This window comes from Trachemys scripta, chromosome 3, assembly GCF_013100865.1.
Source record: "Trachemys scripta elegans isolate TJP31775 chromosome 3, CAS_Tse_1.0, whole genome shotgun sequence".
Classification (NCBI taxonomy): domain Eukaryota; kingdom Metazoa; phylum Chordata; order Testudines; family Emydidae; genus Trachemys; species Trachemys scripta.
In genome coordinates, this window is record NC_048300.1 from 60,447,358 (window position 1) to 60,470,571 (window position 23,214).

A 23,214-nucleotide genomic window follows, 5' to 3' on the forward strand; every position below is an offset into this window, starting at 1 on the left:
AAGGGCCATGAAAAAGTAGCTGAGCCTGGAAAGGAGAAAACCCCGTTGGCGTTACCCTGTGACTCCTGCCTGGCTCAGCACCAGGGGCAGAATGTATAGGTCAATCCAGGGCAAAGCTTATGGGCCAGAGCCTCTGCTGATGTAGGTTGGCGCAGCTCCATTGAAGTTGGTGGGCCACATCCTCAGTTGGGGTAAATCAAGATAGCTCCACTGACATCAGTGAAGCTCTGCTGATTTACACCAGCGGAGGATCTGGGCCAGTCCGTTTTCTGTCAGTCATTGCATGAGTCATCTAGCCTGCTCCCGCTCCAGGTAGTAAAACTGTGTTGAAGGCAGTGGAGTTAGCCCAGCATTAGGTCAGACTCACACTCTCTGCCTTGGCAATACACTGCTGGGTGGGAACTCCCATTACACCCTGGTGGGGCTGCTCGTGCCTTTGGGCTGGGGCATTCCTGTCCTTACAGAGAACAGAAATGAGTGAGTGGGATAAACCCACTGGGGTGAAATTCACCTCCATACAAAGGACCAGTGTAAGGCCCCTGCACTACTTAAATCCCAACTTAAGTGGTGCATTGGCCTGGAGTGGGCCCTCTGCACAGGGGTGAACGTCACATTAGAAGAGCAAGAGGCTGAACTGACTGTTTCCTGATGAGCCCCGACCCCTCTCTGAGCCGTGTGTGTGTGTCCTTGCTGTTCACCCACTACCACAACAGAGAGGAAAGATTCTTACCCCCAGTAGTTCCCACCTTCACGGCAGAAAGCAAATCATTTTTCATCATGTCACCTTGAATCCTTTGCCAGATGGTTTCCCTGGGGGTGGGATCCATCTCTTTCACCCAGGAACAAAGCAAAAAGCCAACAGTGCCGTTTGCTCCTCCCTGCTCCTAGCTGAGCTGACCAAGGCCTCTGAGCAAATGCGGGTCTTGGGCACCTGCATGTCAAATCAGCCCCTTTCTGATCTAAATATCTTCTCAGTCATGTGCATCTGAAGCTTTGGAATCCTACTGGTACCTGTCATCAGCTCTCTGCTGCCGAGGGATTCTTTCTTCTTACAGCTGTGACCCTTCTGGTTCTGCATAAAATGAAAAGAAATAATTTAACCCACGATAGCTTGAGTCTGCTGGGATCCAGGGCTCTATGTACACCTCAGGCCTTTCCATCAGGCCATATCGATGCTAGGGAATTTTAGGAACATAGGAATGGCCATATGGCAGGGGTAGTCAATAGGCAGACCGTGGGCCAAATCTGGAGCGCCAGACGCTTTTGAACAGACCTGGAGATCTTTTTTTTCTTATTATCATTATTGTTATTTTCTATTATTATTTTCTTCTCTGGAGTCTGGACTTTGACCAAGAAATTTGGACCTTGACAAAAAATAATTGACTACTCCTACCATATAGGATCACCCCGGAGGTCCATCTAGCTCCGTAGCCTGTCTCTGATGGTGGCTAGCACCAAGTGCTTCAGAGGAAGGCGTATCGAACGCCACAGTAGGCAGGTATGGAGTAGTGAATGCAGGGTTTTTTTTCTTCCTAACCCCTATCATTCTGAGGCTGGCTTGTGCATTAGGAAACTATCCCCCCTCCCCACCTTCCCACCAGTTCCACTGCACTAGCAGCTGCCCTAGTGTTGACAAGGCTCAGATGGCGTCTGGTGTTTTTTCTAAAATTGCCCAGACAGAGCTCTAGTGTGGGGGGTGGCTTATAGTTTGGTGAGGAGTGGGAATCTTCCGGAGTTGACATTGGTCCATAGAGCTAGGCATCTTGGTCCTGTTTCCCCTCTCGGTTCCTGTGGCTTTACACTGGTGTAAGTCCACTGACGCCAGGGGTTTTCTCCTGACTGAGAGAAGACTCCGGCTTATTATTTGTCCCCCTTGTGCAGTGAGGGGCACTTTTATTATTAGGCACTCTTTGTGTGACAGTAGCGCCTGCTGGAATCAGGGCTCCATTGCGCCATATAAACACACGGTAAGAGACAGTCCTGCTGAAGAGCTTACCAGCCAAGACTAAGGGTAGGAAAAGATACAGATGCTCAGAGAGAGGCTGAACCTTTCCCAAGCTCACCCAGCAGACCAGTGACAGATCCCAGGTCTCCTGAGTGCCGACTCGGTGCCCTCTCTCTTGGACCCCACTGCTTCTCTCCTCTAAGGGAAAGAACAAAAAGTTCAACCTGCATCTTTTTGGTTCTTCAGCATTTCTAAATTCTGACCATTTGCCCCCTGGTTAAAAGTAAACCTGCCTTCTCTTTCTCTGGCTGTTTAACATAGATAGAGCAAACCCGGATCCCACCGTGGTAGGCACAGCTGGAGCGCACTGCATGGGTAATTATTAATCAGCGGGGCTCCCAGTCAGCACTGAGGCAGCCCCTGTCACTGGAACACAGAAATGTCAAACAATTCTTATTCAGAACAGGTGACTGCCCTGTGTGTGTGTGTGTGGGGGGGGACTGCCTGCCTCTCCGGCTCTCTGTTTCCCCTTCTGGGTTCCTGGAGGCCCCTGATGGCGAAGGGTGGATTGGATCAGCCCTTGGTAGGGTCCCAGGGTATGGGGTGTAGGGATCGCTTAGGAGGCGGGAGACAGAAAGGGCCAGTCAAAGCAGCTGAACTTTTCACTCCAGCTCACAAAGGTTTCCGATGGCGTGAGGAAAGTGGGAGAGGCAAGCAAGATTTGCAGCAGGAAGGACCTGGCCTGTTAGATTCAGCTGCAGTTTGTTAACAAAGTTGCAAGCTGCTAGTCTCTCCCTTTGCCAACTCTCCCTCTCTGACCCCCATCCCCAGTATAAATACCCCAGGGCGGTTTCTTTTCTTTTTGGTATGAATGTGATGATCTTTCCGCTCCGTGATTGGCCAAATGGCTTGTCATCAGGGACACACCTCCTGGATAGAATCCACCCCCTCCCCCCACTGGGAAAAGCTGTGCCTTGTAACAAGTAGGCGTAATTACATCAGTTACTCTCTAGAGCACAGACCTGCTTTAATTTTTTTGCCTCTCGGAGCCTGTGAGAATCTGGCAATCTTTAAGGGCTAGAAAATGCCGCGTTTCAAAGGCTCAACACAGTGGGGGATATCACTCAAACTGCCCTCTCCCCTCCCAGGGCTTAGGCTCCTGGTCACATGCAACAGCAAAATCCTTTCCATTGTAGCCCCTTACATGGCTACCTCCATGCACAGCAAAATGCAACTGGCCCCTTTTAATGAGTCCTGGCAGAAAGCAGCAAAAAGGGCATATTTCCAGGGGCACCCGAGAGTAAGAAAGACCCCATAAGAGAACAGATCCAGCTGAGCAAAGGCGTCTGTGCGCCAAAGCGAAATACATTTCATACAGCAGCAAGGCCCTGCAAGACAGGGGCAGGCCTGTCAGGGGAGGGGAATGGCCCTAAAGAAGAGAGTTTGGGTGCAAAGAGGGGGGTTTGTTGGACGGTTGACCACCCTCCAATGGGTTGCTGCATTTCTGTGGGTTTCTTTCAGAAAGAGCTGAATGCTTGACTAGGACACTATTGGATGTGCTCTGTAAGGCCAGATTCTCAGTTGGAGTAATTCAGTGTAGGACCACTGAAGTCAGTATAGCTATTGCTGGTTGTTGGCTCCACCTTCTTGTCTCATGAAAAGCCTGAAAGGGAAAGTGCCCATGAAAGGGAGAGTGAAAGCAGGGTCCTCACCATGGCAGTTGGGCAGAGAGCTCACCTCCCTCCCCTGCCCAATTTCACCTTTGCAGGGACACACCCCTTTAGAGCGGGAAAGATGGAGCAAGCAGTCCCTGTGCCTATTTAGCTGTGCAGGCCTGCTGGGGCGCGGGGTTTGGGGCTGGTGAAGAACCAGCGGGGAGGATTAAGCCTCCCTTGGCAGCTTTCAAAGGCAAGTTCGTATCAGTATAAAATGCAAACAGTTCCATCAAACTGGCGAGTGGGTTAATGGCCCGATCACCGCACCAAGCATTTCCTGCAAAGGGACCTGTGCTGTGAGATGCTAAATGGGCTGTTTGGCTCATCTGCTATAGATGGGGAGCCATTCATCCAGGCTGGATTTAACTAGTGTCTTTGGACCAGCCGTTCACTTTTTGAATAGGAACAAAGAGGGTTGATGTATCACACAGGTCTTAAATGTATAAAGAATGTCAGGTGTCCTTCCACAGTATCAGATCCCCTCCGATCGCATGGTCTCCTTTGCGACATGGGGGTTATGTCTTATTCCTGGGGATCTCTCAGTGTTGTGGGCTGAGATTGCAGGAATATGGGATCCAGTTTATCTCAGGAGCCAGGAGAGGGCTACCAGGGAGGCCACATGAAAAGGGAGCCTGGGAGGGATCCACATTTTCAAGCATGGCCTCTAATTTTGGGTGCCTCTTTTTTTTTTGGGTACCCCCATTTGGATGCCTACGGTCCGATTTTCAGAGGGGAAGAGGCACTTACAGCTGCACTGGAAGTCAAGAGTTGGCACAGGTGCTCGGCACTTCTGAAAATCAGGCCGCCTGAGGCCGGCACCCAAAAGTTTGGGCACCCAGAATGAGTCGACGCTGTTCAAAATTGGAGGCTGTGTCTTTGGAGCTGCAGAAAGCGAGGAGGAGATGCAGGCAGCCAGAAGGCTAAATTACCACAGCACAGGCCTGTTCGAAGGCCAAATGGGCATTTCCTGCTTCCCCAAATACCTTATTCTCCTCTCCTCTAATCTCCAGGTCTGAGGGAGAATGCCAGCTGCCTGAAACAGACTTTTTGTTACACCGCGACATTCTGAACCCTTGCTCCCAAGCACACACTGCCGTGTCCAGTGCTTACAAACCCTTTTAAACCCACCCTTCACAACACACCCTTTTCAGAGGAATCAGGGATATTTTTTTTATAATCCTTAAGATTCCCTGCAAGTAAACGATTTGCAAGCCATGACACTTCCTTCACAGGGACCAAATGCAATTATAATAACACAATAGAATAATGTTAATAACAATAATTATTAAAACCTCATTTGCTTTAATTCACAGCTCACAAAACAATAGCCCAGTCCAAATCCTCATCAGCTCTGTAGATAAATAGCGTGATTTACTCTGTCAGCGTTGGAGAAGAGAGACACACCACAAGTCAGTTATCTCCAGCCATAAACAAACTGGAGTGGCTTTGCCTTTTAAACAGGCTCCCTTCTCTCCTGTGGCGTGCTTCTTTCCGCCTTACGTAACCCTCTGGGCAACTCCACTGACCTATTTTGTTTTAATAAACTTGAGCAGTTTGAGTTATGCACCCTCGGCTTCTCAGACGTCTGTGCCACTCCACAGGGCTTCCTTTCTTGCCCTGCTTTGCAAGGCTGCCTAGCTAATATCTCGGGGAAAGCTAAACAAACAGCTTCCAAGTTCCGACACAGGGTGCAAGTGCCAAGCTTCCATTTTGAATGTTAGCCTTGGATGGGAGGGGAGAGGGAAAATCTTAGTTCACTAGGAAAATGCACAACCTTTCACAAACATTTTCTCTAACTACCTTATCACCCCTTTGAGGTCATAAAGATTATACTTAAAAATAATAGCTGTTAAGTTTGCCAGTGTTGCAAAATATTTTATCAACACCAGGCATGAAACATGTCATTCCACTTTTCATTCTTTAGCTTGAAATTTCCTTTTATGTTCAGAGATTTGATCTGTACCTTTTCCAGGATAACTTTCTGTTTCCTTCCTCCTTAACAGCTGATCAGACTCGGTTAATGGTTCATTCTCATCGGGTCTGCCAAGCCAAAAACCAGGATGGGCTGAGAGGCAAAATCCTTGCAGGCATTAAAAATGAATTAAGAGGTGAGTATAGGAGCTCGAATTATGGGGATAATTCTTTGTTGTTCTTTTGGGAGAAGAGTTTCTGGCTTCCTAATTACTGAGAGAAGTGGGTGGCAGAGATTTTCAACACTGCCCTTTCTGATTGAGTTGATTTGGAGCTTCAGTGATATGCTTTTCCCACTGTAAGAAATGGCCACAAAACTTGGTACCAGAAGAAGCCACCAGAAAGTTTCTAATGGTCTAGAGCTTTTGCCTCAACTGGAATGACTGTAGATGGGCATTCTCCAAGCACAGTGCTGTGCTCTTCGTCAAACAGCCATGAAATCAGACGGGGACCATCTGAGTAGGTAGATAGACCATCTGAAGATTCCTTCCTCACACACTGCAGTGCATCCACAGTGATGGAACAGATTTATGTCCTACTCATGGTATGTGCCCCATAAGTTCTCATGCTGGAAAACATACAAAGCTTGGGGAGAAACCTTGAAAGTTGGTGTGATATCCTTGCTGGATTTAATACTGAACTGGAAAGTGTTAAAGGATAACAGCAAAGCTCTCATGAATATTGAGTTAATCCCAGATTCATATGTGATAAGCTCCCCCCCACACAACCAGGCTGCAGGAGGCATTCAGCACACATATCAGTTTTAAATAATCTTTTAAGTCACTCCTTTTCCCTTTTCTAAAATCCTTCTGGTGCTCCCTGCTTTCCTGAAGATTTACGGGCCAGTTCCTCAGATGGTGTAATTCAGCATAGCTCCATTGTCTTCAGTGATTTACAGCAACAGAGGAGCTGGCCCTTAGATAATTTTTCTTACCTGTAACGGATATTTCCCCACAGACCAGGTAGATGGGTGAACATTGGAACAGGCAGAAACCGTAGAACTTTTGAGCTGGCCCAGGTTGGCTCAAGTCTCCTCTTAGCTTCCCCTATGGCACTTAACTATAAAAAGAAGCAGAAGCGGGATGGTGAGAGACACTTGGTTGGAATGAAGTTGGCAAGAGAAATAATGGCATCTCACTCAAGCTTAGTTAAAGTGGAAAAACTTTTATCTAGAAAATGCCAAGTATAAACCACTAACAGACACTGTCCTTATTAGAGATGCCTCAGAAATAGGACAGTAGCAAGCTAATTTATTGCCAGCTGGCAATAAAAGCGAATGACTAAGGCCCTGCTTACACTACGACAGTGATTCTCAATGTTTTCCATACTGTGATCCCACAGGGACCCGTCTTCCCATCTAGCTGAGATCTAGTCAGGATCTCCCTCTCATTTACTGAGATGAGGTGGACATGGTAGTTAAGAATCCTTGAGCTATCGTTTCAGGTTGATTGCAGATTCAGGCAGGCATTGCTGCATAGGTTTATGCTCTATTCATATTCTGCAGATTATCTTCACAACTGTAAAGGCTGAAAAGGAAAAAGGGAGAGTGGTCATGATGCTTCTGAAACCTGTTCCCAATTCTCTGGGGTTCCCTAGGCTTGGAACCCCTGCCCTAGGAAAATGACTTGTGGTATGGGTGTCAACCACAACTCCGCCTCTGGCATCTACCCAGCAGTGATGGTTGAAAGTGGTTTAGCCACTACTAGTGTAAATGAGGGTCAAATTTTTTTCAGCACGCATTGCAGAATGTGAGCTAGATGCATGGAGGAATAAGACATCCTGCGCACTTTCTACATCAGGCATTGAAAATGGGCTAGCCCTGTCTACACTAGCAACCACACTGCTTCAACTTCAATGGAGGCACGTTAGGAGCACCACGGGCCATTTTCCTTGTGTAGATAGCACGGACTTCGTCCATTGGAAAAACACTATTTACAGCTAATAAAAGTTGTCTGTACTCTGAGTGGCCAAAGTCAGTTTCTAATGAGGAGAGATCTACACTGCATTCCTTCTAAAGAGCAGTGTGGGACTACGTCTGAAGAACAGAAGCTAGAACAGTTTTACCAAGCAATGCCTCCTCCAAATGTCTAGCCAAGGTGGGTGTGGAGGACTGCACAGAAGCTTTGCAGATCTATCCCTGGGGTGGGTCGCCCATTTCAACCCAGGAGACAGAGCTTCTTCATGTGGAACAAGTAGTAATTGCCTTGGCTGTCCCCAAGTGGCATAGAGTTCAATAATATACATTCTAATCTCACTGGACAGGACATTCGTATGAGCTTCTTGCCTTTCCTTTGGCTCCTCAGAGGAAATGGACACGGTCTCACAAGCGTGAAATTCTGATGCTCTAGTCAGATAGAATTGAATGTCTCCCTCGACATCTGCCGGAAGCTGTGGCGACGTTGTTCAGCTTCACTGGAGAGAGCAGAGCAGAATGGAAGAAGATAGAACAGTTGTCTCGTTCTGGTGAAAATCACTGTGTTGTTTGTGCGCAAAGGATGGTACAGCATGTATGGCAACTCCATGGGTGGGGAATAGGTCTGTACAGGCTAGAGCTTTCATCTCAGAAGCCTAGGCCCTGATTCAGCAAGGTACTTAAGCATGTGCTTAACTTTAAGCACATGCATAATCCTACTCACTTTAATGGGACTATTCGCATGCGTGAAGTCAGGCACATGTTTAAGTACTTCCCTGGAGTGGGCCCTCGAAAGCAAAGACAACCAATATTAGAAATGGAGCCTTAACAGAAGAACCTCCTTCATAGACTCAAAAGGAAGCTTATAAAACCCCTATAAAACTAGTTTCAACCTCTTAGTGGGGACCATCTCTTTAAGAGGCGGTGCAAAGCTAACCAGGGCTCCAAAGAAGCATCTGGACAGAGGCTGTTAACCAGTGGGATACTTCGAATGGTCACCCTCATTACCTTCAGAGCAGAAGCCTGATGTTGCTTCAGGGACATGATGGCAATGCCTTCATCAAAAAGCGTGGTGGGAAAATCCTAGGATTTTACTGAGGGGCTGTTCAGCAGATGTAATGGACGTCTTCTGACATAAGAACGGACTGTTCTTCAAGTTCTGTAATAGGAAAAGGGACGTGGATGAGCTTCTGGATTTTAGCAAGGTCTCAGTAACCATATCCTAGCGAAATAAGCATCTGGGGTAACATTTGAAGATCCCGGTGAAGCACTAGCCTCTGAGAGAGAAGGGTGGGAACTTATGACAACAGAAACTTTCTTCCTCTGGACAATTGGATAAAGTCTCTGAACCTGGCCCTTCTTGGCCATGAAATTGCCATGAGGATGCTGTCTGCTTTCTTGGGGTGGGCTGTTTTTACCATTTACCAAGAAGGGGAAATGTAGAGAGAGGTCCTAGCAGGACCATGTGACTGAGAAGCTGTGACCCTAAGAAACCCTTAATGTCAACTGGCAAAGGGTTCACGGTTCTGTAACGGTAGCCCCTGAGAGGTTTGACAAACTCACTGCGCCCAATGTCTTGCTGTCATAATATTTATCTACAAAGAATGTTGTGGAGCTCTTAAATGAAACCCGGGATCATGCTGGTCATTAATACAGCTGTTGAATGTATGTACAGATGACATTTAAAAAGTTATGTCTATATACTGAAAATGTGCCCGTATAGTTTGTATCAAGCTGTTACCACCCCCTGCAGAGGTGAAAAACTAGTTTTGCGAGACAAAGGGATGTATATTCACTGGTTAACCTAGTTCATACACAGATTAAATGGAAGCCCCATTTACATGAGTTAACAGGGTAATGGGACATCAACAAGAAGAGAAGAACAGCAGAGGAAAGAGAGATTTGGCTAGAGGTCCACTTCAAAGGTTTACTGGACTATAATTGGGGGACAGGGAAATCTGTTAGCCATCTTTTTGCATCCATGAATGGTGAATCCCAGCCATATGGGGTGGTGATGTGAGAAACTAAACTAAACAAGGATTTTAGCCTGTTAAATTTAGTGCAGACTAAGTAGAGTGTTATACTTTTTGTTTAATATCTAACCATTTCTGTTTCCATTAGCTTTACTCAATATTCTTAAATCTTAATCTTTGATCACAAATTTATGATTGTTTCACTATAAATATATCTCAGTGCTGTAGTGTTATATAGGGCCTGATCCTGAGTTGTACCAATCAAGCTGTGTGTACACTGTTCCTTTGGGAACAGCCAACCAGGTAATTACTTTGGGTGTCCATTGACAGGGGCTGGATAGTACAGTGAGACATTTCCAGAGCGGCTTGGGTACATCTGTTGTTAACTTTCAAGGCAAAGTAAGGGTTGGCAGGGCCTGGAGCAGATTGTTTGGATTGCTAACAGACACCCAATTAAGTACAAACAAGTATCTCTCTTGCTATGGCATGGGGTAACAAGATGACTCACAGTCCTGGGCACCCCAAGATGGTGTCACAGAAGCTAAGGGCCTGGGGTACTTTGAGCTAAAGTTGGGAAGCTGGACAATCACATGAGAGATGAAGAGTGAGGATAGAGGAGAGACCCAACATTGGGGGCTGGAGCAATGCCGGGGGTCAGCCCATCATCCTGGAAGAAGTGAATTTCATGCTGATGAAAAGCGCTGATGGTAGTCATGAAGTGCGGAGAGAGAAACAGCATGGGTAAGCACAATGCAAGCTTCTAACCCATGCTGTCATCAGCGTGTCTCGTTTCTTGGTCCCTTTGCTGAGGCTCCCTACAAGAGGGCTAATTAGTGCTATTTGTGATGGTGGATTGTGTGAGGAGAAAGGAGGGAAGGAAGCTTCCCATTAGGAATTGGACTAAGAACCAAATCAGACGACCGAACAGTAATGAATTTACATCACTGAAGGCCTGGTCCAAAGCCCAGTGAAGTCAATGGAAAAACTCAGTGACTTCAATGGGTCCTGGATCAGGCTCTACAGATGAGCCTTAAACTGAAACTTCAGATGTGTATTTTGTATTTTCAGAAGGTTGGTTTAGAACCCATTAGATCTGAAGCCACTTCTGCTTTGGTTCCCGCTCAGAGTTCAGGCTCCACATCGTTGTTCTACAGCTAAGTGTTCTACCAAAGGCTTTGATGGCCTCTTGGCGAAAGGGAGACAGTAGCATAAACTCCCTAGGAAAATGGTGGAAACAGACTGGATAAAATTCTGAATGTTTTACTCTAGGGAGCATTCTTGCATTATTTATGTAAGGGATGTACTAGTGATCTCTTAGGACTTTTCTATCTCTGGCTTAATTATAATACAATACAATACAATCATAATTTTAGATCCTTTCATACAGCAGGATCCCAAAGCACGAAGTATGCACTTTATGTGTGTAATCTCTCTCTCTATCTGTTAATCTATAAACACACACGGGAACCAGCTCTCTAATGTTGAAATGCAGCTCCCTCTGGTGTGGAATATGGCAGCTATTTAATAGATTTATTTAAAATGTGTCTACAGTGTTTGTCTGTTGGTTTGAGTTGGTGAGTGTAATGCTCAGATACAGGCCTGTGTTGAGCCAAGGGGAGACTAGGCAGAGGAAATACATAGTCTTGTGCCAAAGAGCAGACATAGATGTTTGTAACTGAGGCAGCCCCGTAATGCTGGAAAACTCCCTGTTCTTGTCATTCCTGAAGCTGTTTCTAGTCTGCTGTTTGCCAACCCTTTACGTCAGTTTACGTTTTCTGTTCTTTATTTCCTTTCTCTGGGACTGTAGATGCTATCTGGCTCCTTTCCTATCAACATAACTGAAATTCATGGCATGACCTCTGATTCCCTCTGTCCCGCAGCCAGACTCCTGCAGGGCGCCTTTATCAGATAGCAGGGCCACCTATTGTTGTTTGAAGTGTGTGTACAAATTTACCCAGCCTGGTATGCTGGCATCCTTACCTGATAGGTTCTCTTTTCTGAAGGAGCGAGGGCACCTCTTGGCCTCTTCAGGGCCGCCAGGGTCTTTCTTTACATAAAGAAAATATGTTGGCAGGAAAGTGGAACAGTTACAAATGTTTCTGCTATTTTCCCTCTCTAAGGAAAAATGCTCAGTCGTGTCACATGGTGTAATCTGGAGTCACTGCACATTGTATTGTGTCAGGTCAAGGTGGCAGCTGCTGTCTATACACCCCCCCATGACCATAGAATCTGAGCCTCAGAAACATTGATGCATTTATCCTCACAGCACCCCTGTGACACAGGGAAGTATGGTTCTTCCCACATTGCAGAAGGGGGAACTAAGGCACAAAGTGACTTACTCAAGGTCACAAAGCCAGGCTGTGGCAGAGGCAGGAACTGAAGCCAAGTCACTGGAGTCTCAGTTTAGTGCCTCACCCATAAAACCATCCTTCCTCCTTGGTTTATTGCTTGTTCGTATTATCATCATATGGAGCTCTCTCATGCCACACCATTGTAATCAACTGTGGTTGCATACAGACAAACACACTGCAGTCGTCATCTGGAAACAAACCCAGGTCCTTCAGCGCCACAAAGCACAGCTTCCCACTGCTTAAGCTATAGGAGAAGTCCTAAAGCTGTGAGACAGTAATAGGCTGCGTGGTCACTGGGAACATAATACAGGCTGTTGCGTTGCCGGGGCCAGCTGCTAACAGGGGGTCATGATCGCTTGTACCATGCCCGTGTATTACATAGTATTCCATTATTGCCTGTGTTGCTCATGTCATGTGTGTCTAGCTCATCTCCTGTAGTGTCATTTTGTGTCATGCTGTGGATGTAGCTAGACAGCGATAAACATCACTTTAATAGCAGGTCCTCAGAGACCATGGTACTGCGTATGGTATAAATGCCTCGATAGACAGTTCAGCAGCACCTCTCATTAGATGACGCAGTCCCAAAAGCGAGGATACTCACACAGCAGTCATATTGTGCTCAGAAAGAGATTAATAGCTTGATGCCACCTGTTACGGCCTGACAGAATGCCCTAGCTGCATTGCATCAAAACTATCAAGATACCAGGAAAAGACCAAGCTTACCCTAGCCTTCAGCTGTAGTTCCAGGTTGTTACTGTGGAGGTGGGATTTTTGTGACACCACCAAAGAGGTCTTGCATTATGAAACAATGCTGAGTTAAACCAAAGACAGACATCTGAGTGGAGTTCTGACTGGAGACCTGCAGGCCCTGCTAGCCCGTATATTACCACTGGATCCACTAAGATATGGACCAACACTGCAGGTTGGGAATGTAATAACAGCATGAGATGCGGGGAGGTAAAGGGTTGTTCTTTTCCAAAGCAGGGCAAGAGGGAAGAATGTCTGGGACATTCTAAGTGCAGCCGTGCATGTGCTGTTTGCATCGGTGCTGTGTTTACAAGCAATTCCCACACTGTTTCATGCAGAGTGAATTATTGTTTTTTTTCAGGTTGTTAAAGAACCCCTCCGCCCATCGGCTAGAATTCGAAAATTTCAAAATACAATAGTTAAAAACCACCAATGAATACTCCCACCACAATAGTCACATCGGAAGCCCCATCTGCCTCCCCATATCGCTCAGCCCAACCCTTCCGAAATGCCTGAAATAAAGGCGGGCTGTATGGCACATCTGGAATGTTAACAGTGCCAGGCCGTGGCAGGCCAAGGAGAAGCCAGTTCTGATGCCCTGCTGCCAGCCCCTTCCTATTTAAACTGGGAGGAAGGAAGCTCTTGGTTAAGCAACCCCACTGACTGAAGCTGCGGCACTATGGTATGGGGAGACAGGCAGTTTCTGGACTAACCAGGTCCTAAGCCACTTAGGGCTTTACAGGTTATAAACAACCCCTGGGAACTCAGCCTGGCAGCCAGTGCAGATTCCGAAGCACAGCTGTTATGTGCTCTGTGTCACAGGTGGGCAGCTGTGTTCTCCGCTAGCTTCATTTTCTGCCTGGGCACAAGATACGTTCTCACGAAGGGCACATTAAACTGTGCTCAGCAGCAGCACTGTAGACAATAGAGTCTCTTTCCATCCTTCCCTCCTGTTCTCACCCCAGTTGTGTATGCTGTTCTCACATGCAGCTTCACACCCCATAGTTATCCATTAGCAACGACACATTCTTTAGCTCAGCTATGGGCAGAGTGACTGCCAATAGCACAAACTGCAGCAGGTGAAAAAACACATGGGTCAAATATTTCTGGTTTCTGTTAACCAGGTAGCACATGTGATAAAACATTTCCAAGTGGGCAGGTCTAGACTCTTTATTAATTACTGGTATTGATTATTATGTGTAGAGCTACGACAGTTTGCGTGGCACTTACAGAACAAAGAGGAGACAAGACCCCAAGGACCTTCCAGTCTAAGGGGCAACAAAAATATTCAGTGAGTGCACTGGGTGACCAGAGCAGAGATGTAACATGGTGCAGTTCCAGGAGGGGAGTAGGGATAGCGTGCCTTTGTTGGGAGGATTTGGATTTATAGGCTTCATGGAATAAATGCATTTGGAGATGAGGATGGAGGCTTGACACAGGAAGGGACTTCCAGGGGCAGGGACCTGCAAGGAAGAAGGTGCTGCAATGTAGGTGGGAGACAGAACATAAATGGGTGGTAGTGGCCCAATTTGCCCAGAGCAGGGGTGAGGAATGGGGGAGGAATAAGTGCGGATCCCTATGGCTGAGGACGTATCGTCCATGGTGCATGCTGCCCTTAACTACGCCTTCTCTTTTCCCCCACTCCAAGCACTAGAAATACCCAGACGGTGTTGGTTGTAAGTAAAGCCAGCACTTCGCTTCTCTCACTTCATTAAGGTTGAAGCAAAAAGCCAGTGGACGTAATGTGCTTGATTTGAGATTTTGAAACTGGAGCTTTGCACATGGTAACCAGCTCTTCATGCCAGCCATTCCTGTTCCAAATGGATGGTTCCACAGTAATGTATTTGCAAACTGGTAGCTTCTCTGTGACCCTGTCTCTTTACATATGTGTATCTGATTGTAACACATTGCACAATATAATGCACTCTGAACCCTGAAAGAGACCTTCAGTTTGTGCAGTCTTTGGACAGTTTCCACAGCTGTTGGGCCATCTTTCAGCCTCAGGATCTAACCATCACTTTAATCTTGATAACAGTCACACGTTTAGCTCAGCTGGGTTTGTATTTAATGTGATTGCTCTGAACAAACAAGGAAATGATTTTTCCCACCCCTGGCAGGCATTTCCCCAGGGAAGGCATTAATAGCAACACCAATGCAATCAGATCCATGAATAAATACAAAAGCTATAACTCAGGAAATCTCATATTTACCAGATTAAATAAAGGTAGCAGCAGGAGGTGGAGGAAATGAAGCCAAAACATCATTAGAAGGAAAATTCTAACTACCTTCCAGCTGCTCGAATCTCTACATGATCCAAGATAACCCCAACCATGGTCATGGGCTGGAGACTAGTGACCAAGATGCTATTGTTGTATTTATTGGCCAGTGGTGTTTTCTCAACCACATGACAGAGAAAGTTGTTGGGGAAAAATAGCTATTGTGGCTTCTACACCCCTTTTCTCTATATTTGCCCATCCCATGAGTAATAGGAATGCCATGATCCTGGGCTCAGATTCTTCTCTCACAACTCCCACTGAAGCTAATTTCTAAGTAGACATTAAGGACTGGGATGGAGATAGGGAAGAAATCTGTCTTGGGCATTACCACAAGGTGCTGGGACAAATTACTTCAGATCTTCATTGATGGTTTTTATCTTTTATCTCCATTGTTTGCATGTTCCTCAAGTGCTGGATAATCTTTCAGCCATTCTGCATTATTGACATAATGGAGAGAGCAAAAGAGAGGGTGGAGAGAGACCAGGGAGGGGTGTATGGAAGGAAGGAAAATTGGAGGTATTTTCAACCCTAGAATAAAGGAGTGAAATCATACACCTCTCAGGCTTGTAGGTATCTTGCACATATCACATGGCAGGTGCCCCCATTACACTATCCTTTTTAGTCTTTGGCTATCTTAGGGTAGTTTGTCCTACCTACATTGGAGCGGAGTCAGTAGCATATGGACTTTACTTGTGATCATGCCCTGACCTCCACTTACACTCCAGAGGTTTTCAGCCAGTGATACTTGGTACTACTGTGGGAAGGAACACTCCAGGGCAGGAGGTTGTTGCAGTAGCCAGCTAGCATTCTTTGATGCTGAGATGTCATTCCCAGTCCTGAGGCATGTCATGGACCATTCAGCACCACCAACTGTGAAGTAAGGACCTGGGCAGAAACTTACTCAGACTGCTCTGTGAGAGTTGCCTCTGATCCCTTGAAGATCCCTCTCTAAATCCTAGCTTTTGGGATAGGTTTCCTATTTATCAGTATATCCTGCAGTTTGTCTGTCTAGGCTGGTTCTTGCTCACATGCCCAGGGCCTACTTGAGCGCTGTATGTGGGGTTGGGAAGAAATTATCCCCCAGGACAGATTGGCAGTGACCTTGGGGTTTTATCACCTTCCTCTGCAGTGTGTGGGTGTGGGTCACTTGCAGGATTATCTGGCTATATTGCACTTAATCATTTCCCTGCCATTGCAGGGGAACTCGGGCACTGGTGCACCTCAGTCCCTCGTATCCTCTGCCTGTGGCACATGACAGTCTAGTCTCCTGAGGGCTGTAATACTTTGGTCTCATTTCAGTTGTTAGGTGTAGTGTGAGGGTGCTGGGTGGTGTTGGTGGCCTGTGAGACACAGGAGGTCAGATGATCTGATGGTCATGTCTGGCCTTAAACTCCATGAGTCTGTATTTATATGGCTCCTATCTCTGATGTATCTGAAAGCCTAACACACAATAGTGAATTGATCTTCATAACAATCTGGCGAGACAGGGAAGAATCACTGTCACCATTTTCCAAAGAGGGACACAAGGCTTCAGGCACAAGGCGAGTAAGAGAACTGTCCAAAGTCAGACAGGAAATCTGTGCTAGGACCAGCCTTGGATCCTGAGTGCTAGTACCGTACCTTACCCACAAAACCATCCTGCTCCTCATGGCCTGAGTGGGAGCCATGCCAGCTTAGGAAGACTCTAGTGATGAGTCCCTTGCCTGCATTCAAAATGTGTGAGTGAGACATTATGGTTAGTTGTTTCTGGAGGGTGTGGTTCTGCAAAGGAAGCTCAAGACTTCGGTTCTACTCTGGCTGATGGCTATTGACTACTGAGAATTAATTCACATTACAGAGTCACGTGGCCTACAATGGCAAGCTAGAACAAGAAGCGAGCAACTGTCTCATCTACTAAAACCAGAAGTGACTCAATGGGCCAACTCTTCCAACCCTGACTCGTTCATTCAAGTCAATGCTAATTTTGCCTAAGAAAAGTCATTCTCTCCCCTGCCAAACTCAACATCTCAGAAGGACGTGTTGGGTGAAAGGCCAGCGATCCCCATTTGGATCAACCTAATTGACTGTGCTGTGGTGAAAACCTCGTTCGAATATGCTGTGGGAAGGAGCTGGTTCACATTCTAATCTCCCTAAACGACCCTGGTTATTTCTGAACCCCATCTCCCCCAATCCTTTTGTGCCAGTGCCTTGCTCAAACGTCAGTGCAAAGCTACTCCACAAGCTGACCTGAGCTATGCTGCTGATAAACTGAGGAATTTCCATTGCTGCCACCGAACTGCTTCCACTCAGCCGTTCTGCCAGCACGAGGTACAATGTCAGGAACATTAACAAAAATAAATAAACCTTCACAACATTGGCATTTGTTTTGTATTTCCCCCCCAATTTTTCTCCATGACCTTTGATAAGAAAGTGGCCTGCTGGAATTACACTAGACTGCTAGGAGCTCTTGGGAGACAACCCCTTATCAAAAGCTGAGCAAAAGTTCTCACCCTGTCTAGAGTGCCCTGGGCACGTTTACCCAGTCTGGTATGTTGGCATCAATCTCCAAACCTTTGTCTTTGCAGTTGTTATCTTCCTCTACAAAATGAGGCCATCACGTGAGCTCCTCACAGCTGCCACCGGCCTGCTTGACATAGCAGAAATATGTCCAAATGAAAACAACCATCCCACTCCGCCCCAGCAAAAACAAAGACCGAAATTGTTGAAATATGTATTTTGTCAGTGCAGCTTTGCTTACCTCGGTTCTCATTGTTCAAGGAGATGGTTTTGGCTTCTGTGCTTCCATTCTTAGGTTATCTCAGCCCAACAAGGGCTGTATTCTGGGTGCAGTGTTTACTGGGCAATGAAGGAATAGCAGTGATGGCTTCATGGTGCCAGCTGGCAATGGGCCATGTGATTGTTGTCAAATGATTACTCCGGAATGTAATAATAATCTGTCTATCAATCAATTCAGATCTTTCCTGAGATGCTTATTTTTGGGACCTGTGCCTATGTGTGTGTTTTAGTCTGTTATCCCAGCTGGGTCTCTTCATCCGTCTCATCTTGCCTGTGGCATTCCAGGTGTATCTGGAAAATGTGCCTATCCTAGGCGGTCACGTTCCTCCTGATGGGGCATTCATTTGAATGGAACTTCTGCTGAACTGCTCAAATGGACCCGCTTCAGTGAAAAGATTCTGTTGAAGTAGTGTGCCACCTGCAGCAGATTTTCATGTAATTGGTATCTAGACTTTTTTTCTTTTAGAGTGAATTTGATTCTGGAGGAAGGGGCTTGAGACTGCTCTAGAGACTGACAGCTTCTAGATATAGGATAGATGCAGCAACACTGCAAGCTTCCCCCACCAATCATAGAATCATATAGAATCATAGGACTGGAAGGGACCTCGAGAGGTCATCTAGTCCAGTCCCCTGCACTCATGGCAGGACTAAGTATTATCTAGACCAGGGGTGGCCAACCTGTGGCTACGGAGCCACACACGACTCTTCAGAAGTTAATATGCAGCTCCTTGTATGGGCACTGACACCGGGGCCGGAGCTACAGGCGCCAATTTTCCAGTGTGCTGGAGGGTGCTCACTGCTCAACCCCTGGCTCTGCCACAGGCCCTGTCCCCACTCCACCCCTTCCCTGAGCCTGCCGTGCCCTCCCTCTTCCCCCTCCGAGCCTCCTGCATGCCACGAAACAGCTGATTGGGAGGTGCGGGGAGGGAGGGGGGCACTGATCGGTGGGGCTGCTGGTGGGCAGGAGGCACTGGGAGCGGGGTGGGGGGAAGCTGACGGGGGGCTGCTGACATATTACTGTGGCTCTTTGGCAATGTACATTGGTAAATTCTGGTTCCTTCTCAGGCTCAGATTGGTCACCCCGGATCTAGACCATCCCTGGCAGGTGTTTGACTAACCTGCTCCTAAAAACCTCCAATGATGGATATTCCACAACCTCCCTAGGCAATTTATTCCTGTGCTTAACCACCCTGACAGTTAGGACGTTTTTCCCATGTCCAACCTAAACCACCCTTGCTGCAATTTAAACCCACTGCTTCTTGTCCCAGACTCAGAGGTTAAGAAGAACAATTTTTCTTCCTCCTCCTTGTAACAACCTTTTATGTACTTGAAAACTGTTATCATGTCTCTCAGTCTTGTCTTCTCCAGACAAAACAAACCTATTTTTTTCAATCTTCCAACGTACCTCAATTCTGGCCTGGAGAGACTGCCTTTAGGGGGTGTTCAGTCTTTAATTATCCTGTCTTCTGAGGCTGCCAATGAGAGCCAGTGTGACCACAGGTGAAATCCTGGCTCTGCTGATGTCATGGGAGTTTTGTCATTTATTTCAACAGGGCCATGATTTCACCCACAGTGTTTTGTGCTGTGGATACTTATTCACAATGGGTAAATTCATCCCTGTCCAGAAGACCAGCACAAGCCCTATCCATCATCTGAGACCCACTTCTGTGGGCCCTCTATGCAGGAGTACATTTCACCACATAAGAACTGGAGTGAGAGCACACACCTCCCCCAACTAATATCACACAGCCCACCAAACAGCTCTCACATGGGAACATGGACCTGGGCTGGATTTATGCCCACCATAGCCTAGGGGAGAGAGGCTTTCTTGTCCCATTTCTAACACCCAAAGTCATCAGGTCCACGTGAATACTTGTGTTTAGGGTTGGTCCACACACAGGTTTTTGCATCCATTTAACTATATTGAATAAATGGAGACAGTTAAATCAATGCAAAGACTGCATGTGGACCAGCTCTTAGTGGCAATATTTTGTAAGTCCTGTTCTGCACTCCAACCCCACAGTAATAGCTCAATCCTATTCCTTCACCAGCCCATTGTCTCCCACACTCTGCGGTCCTGACTGGTCCCAGCGTATTGAGATCTAAAATTTACATTTCTCAAGCAAAAGTGCTGACAAAATTGATTACAAAATGTATTAAAAGAAAGTGAAACCTATGTGCCAAGGGACTTATCCCCGAGCACATGATGGGTTTGCAGAACAATGCAGGGAGGGAATGTATAAAAAGGGTTTATGACAGCTGGGGATTTAGGATGTGTAACTGCTTTCCCCCAGTTAATCCCAGGTACAACAGAAGTTTAAAGAGACACATTAGGAGCGTGGTTCAGTTCAGGAGCAGCTGTAGAAGTGGAACAATATCTTACAACAATAAACTTTGCAAGGTGCTTCTGTATGTTTGTCATAAAATGTGAGGGTTAAAAGAACTCCATTATACGTATTTAGTTAATCAATGAACAGAGTGAGACATGCCCGTGTTCTCCACTAGAATGCTGCAGAAGAGCCAGGATTTGCTTGATGAGCAGTCATGTATGAAAGCATAATTCTTTTTGGCAAGTGGTGAGAATTTTTTTTTTTGCGCAGAGGTGTTCCACACACAACAGGGCACAGGCAGAATGCACACTGCTGGGCTGAATCAGCCTGCAAAGTTCAACAAATGCTGCTCATCATTAATACAGGGATGAGACTAAAAGGTCCAGCGTGCAGGGCCTTATCTTGATTCAAGAGGTCCAGATATACACGCCACTGCCTCTGGAATACATCTTGGATCATTGAATGCTGGGCTCTGTAGTCTGCAACGACCACTAAGTTATATTAAAACCATCGGCTCCATTTTATGAAAAGTAGGTGTAAATGCAGGCTCCTGGCAAGTTGTCATCATAGTCCTCAGTTTGACAAAGTTTAGGTGCCCCTATGATGTGAATACAGGTAGGCAGTCACGGATGTTCTAGACACATCAAGAGGATGAGAGAAAAAGAGGTGGCTTCCATGTTGCTGGAAATGCCTTCTCTAGTGCAACAGCCACGCACGATTCTGTGTATTAAGGGATACTATTCTACACTATGCTAGTATTAAGGGGTAACGGGTTAGCATTTAAAGGTCGGTGGCATCTCAAAATACAAATGCCCCAGGTTTAAAACACTGGGGGACATATTTTCAGCAGTGCTCCAGCAGCTCCCACTGACATAAATGGAATAAGCAATTTTGAAAACCTGGCCATTCATTTAGGTGCCTAACAGGAGCTTTAGACTGCTGAGAACTTTTGAACATCTGGGCCAGTATCTTCAAAGAGTGAGCTAAAATAAGAGAATTGATTAAATATCACTAGTAATAGTTCAGTCACAATCAGAAAGGCTGAACTACTAGTAAATCCTGGGCTGAGAAACTTACTATTATACCACCCTGATATCTGCTGGGAGAGCAATACAGCGGTGCACAGACAATCCAGGAAATTTTTGGAAAGTGTAGGGGACAATTTCCTGGTGCAAGTGCTGGAGGAACCAACTAGGGGCAGAGCTTTTCTTGACCTGCTGCTCACAAACAGGGAAGAATTAGTAGGGGAAGCAAAAGTGGATGGGAACCTGGGAGGCAGTGACCATGAGATGGTCGAGTTCAGGATCCTGACACAAGGAAGAAAGGAGAGCAGCAGAATACGGACCCTGGACTTCAGAAAAGCAGACTTTGACTCCCTCAGGGAACAGATGGGCAGGATCCTCTGGGAGAATAACATGAAGGGCAAAGGGGTCCAGGAGAGCTGGCTGTATTTTAAAGAATCCTTATTGCGGTTGCAGGAACAAACCATCCCGATGTGTAGAAAGAATAGTAAATATGGCAGGCAACCAGCTTGGCTAAACAGTGAAATCCTTGCTGATCTTAAACGCAAAAAAGAAGGTTACAAGAAGTGGAAGATTGGACAAATGACCAGAGAGGAATATAAAAATATTGCTCAGGCATGCAGGAGTGAAATCAGGAAGGCCAAATCACACTTGGAGTTGAAGTTAGCAAGAGATGTTAAGAGTAACAAGAAGGGTTTCTACAGGTATGTTAGCAAGAAGAAGAAAATCAAGGAAAGTGTGGGCCCCTTACTGAATGAGGGAGGCAACCTAGTGACTGAGGATGTGGAAAAAGCTAATGTACTCAATGATTTTTTTGCCTCTGTCTTCACGCACAAGGTCAGCTCCCAGATTGCTGCACTGGGCAGTACAGCATGGGGAGAAGGTGACCAGCCCTCTGTGGAGAAAGAAGTGGTTCGGGACTATTTAGAAAAACTGGACGTGCACAAGTCCATGGGGCCGGATGCGCTGCATCTGAGGGTGCTAAAGGAGTTGGCGGGTGAGATTGCAGAGCCATTAGCCATTATTTTTGAAAACTCATGGCGATCGGGGGAGGTCCCGGATGACTGGAAAAAGGCTAATGTAGTGCTCATCTTTAAAAAAGGGAAGAAGGAGGATCCAGGAAACTACAGGCCAGTCAGCCTCACCTCAGTCCCTGGAAAAATCATGGAGCAAGTCCTCAAGGAATCAATTATGAAACATTTAGAGGAGAGGAAAGTGATCAGGAACAGTCAGCATGGATTCACGAAGGGGAAGTCGTGCCTGACTAACCTAATTGCCTTCTATGATGAGATAACTGGCTCTGTGGATGAGGGGAAAGCAGTGGATGTGTTATTCCTTGACTTTAGCAAAGCTTTTGATACGGTCTCCCACAGTATTCTTGCCGCCAAGTTAAAGAAGTATGGGCTGGATGAATGGACTATAAGGTGGATAGAAAGCTGGCTAGATCGTCGGGCTCAACGGGTAGTGATCAATGGCTCCATGTCTAGTTGGCAACCGGTTTCAAGTGGAGTGCCCCAAGGGTTGGTCCTGGGGCCGGTTTTGTTTAATATCTTTATTAATGATCTGGAGGATGGTGTGGACTGCACTCTCAGCAACTTTGCAGATGACACTAAACTAGGAGGCGTGGTAGATACACTAGAGGGTAGGGATCGGATACAGAGGGACCTAGACAAATTAGAGGATTGGGCCGAAAAAAACCTGATGAGGTTCAACAAGGACAAGTGCAGAGTCCTGCACTTAGGACGGAAGAATCCCATGCACTGCTACAGACTAGGGACCGAATGGCTAGGTAGCAGTTCTGCAGAAAAGGACCTAGGGGTCACAGTGGACGAGAAGCTGGATATGAGTCAACAGTGTGCTCTTGTTGCCAAGAAGGCTAACGGCATATTGGGCTGCATTAGTAGGAGCATTGCCAGCAGATCGAGGGAAGTGATTATTCCCCTCTATTTGGCACTGGTGAGGCCGCATCTGGAGTACTGCATCCAGTTTTGGGCCCCCCACTACAGAAAGGATGTGGACAAATTGGAGGGAATCCATCGGAGAGCAACAAAAATGATTAGGGGGCTGGGGCACATGACTTATGAGGAGAGGCTGAGGAAACTGGGATTGTTTAGTCTGCAGAAGAGAAGAATGAGGGGGGACTTGATAGCAGCCTTCAACTACCTGAAGGGGGGTTCCAAAGAGGATGGAGCTCGGC

The 23,214-nt window shown here is 46.6% G+C and overlaps 2 long non-coding RNA genes across 2 annotated transcripts in view; one reads left to right on the forward strand and one right to left on the reverse strand.

Annotated features, from left to right (window-relative positions):
* Positions 1–943: 943 nt before the first annotated feature.
* Positions 944–6,774, reverse strand: LOC117874587. Its single transcript, XR_004645034.1, has 3 exons — positions 6,566–6,774; positions 5,624–5,740; positions 944–1,072 (listed from the first exon to the last, which is right to left on the reverse strand). It is a non-coding gene; the product is annotated as an uncharacterized LOC117874587 (long non-coding RNA).
* LOC117874586 overlaps positions 5,626–23,214 on the forward strand; it is a 92,381-nt gene continuing 74,792 nt past the window's right edge. Inside the window, exon 1 of the long non-coding RNA XR_004645033.1 lies at positions 5,626–5,768. This is a non-coding gene — a long non-coding RNA (uncharacterized LOC117874586). The remainder of the gene's footprint in view (positions 5,769–23,214) is intronic.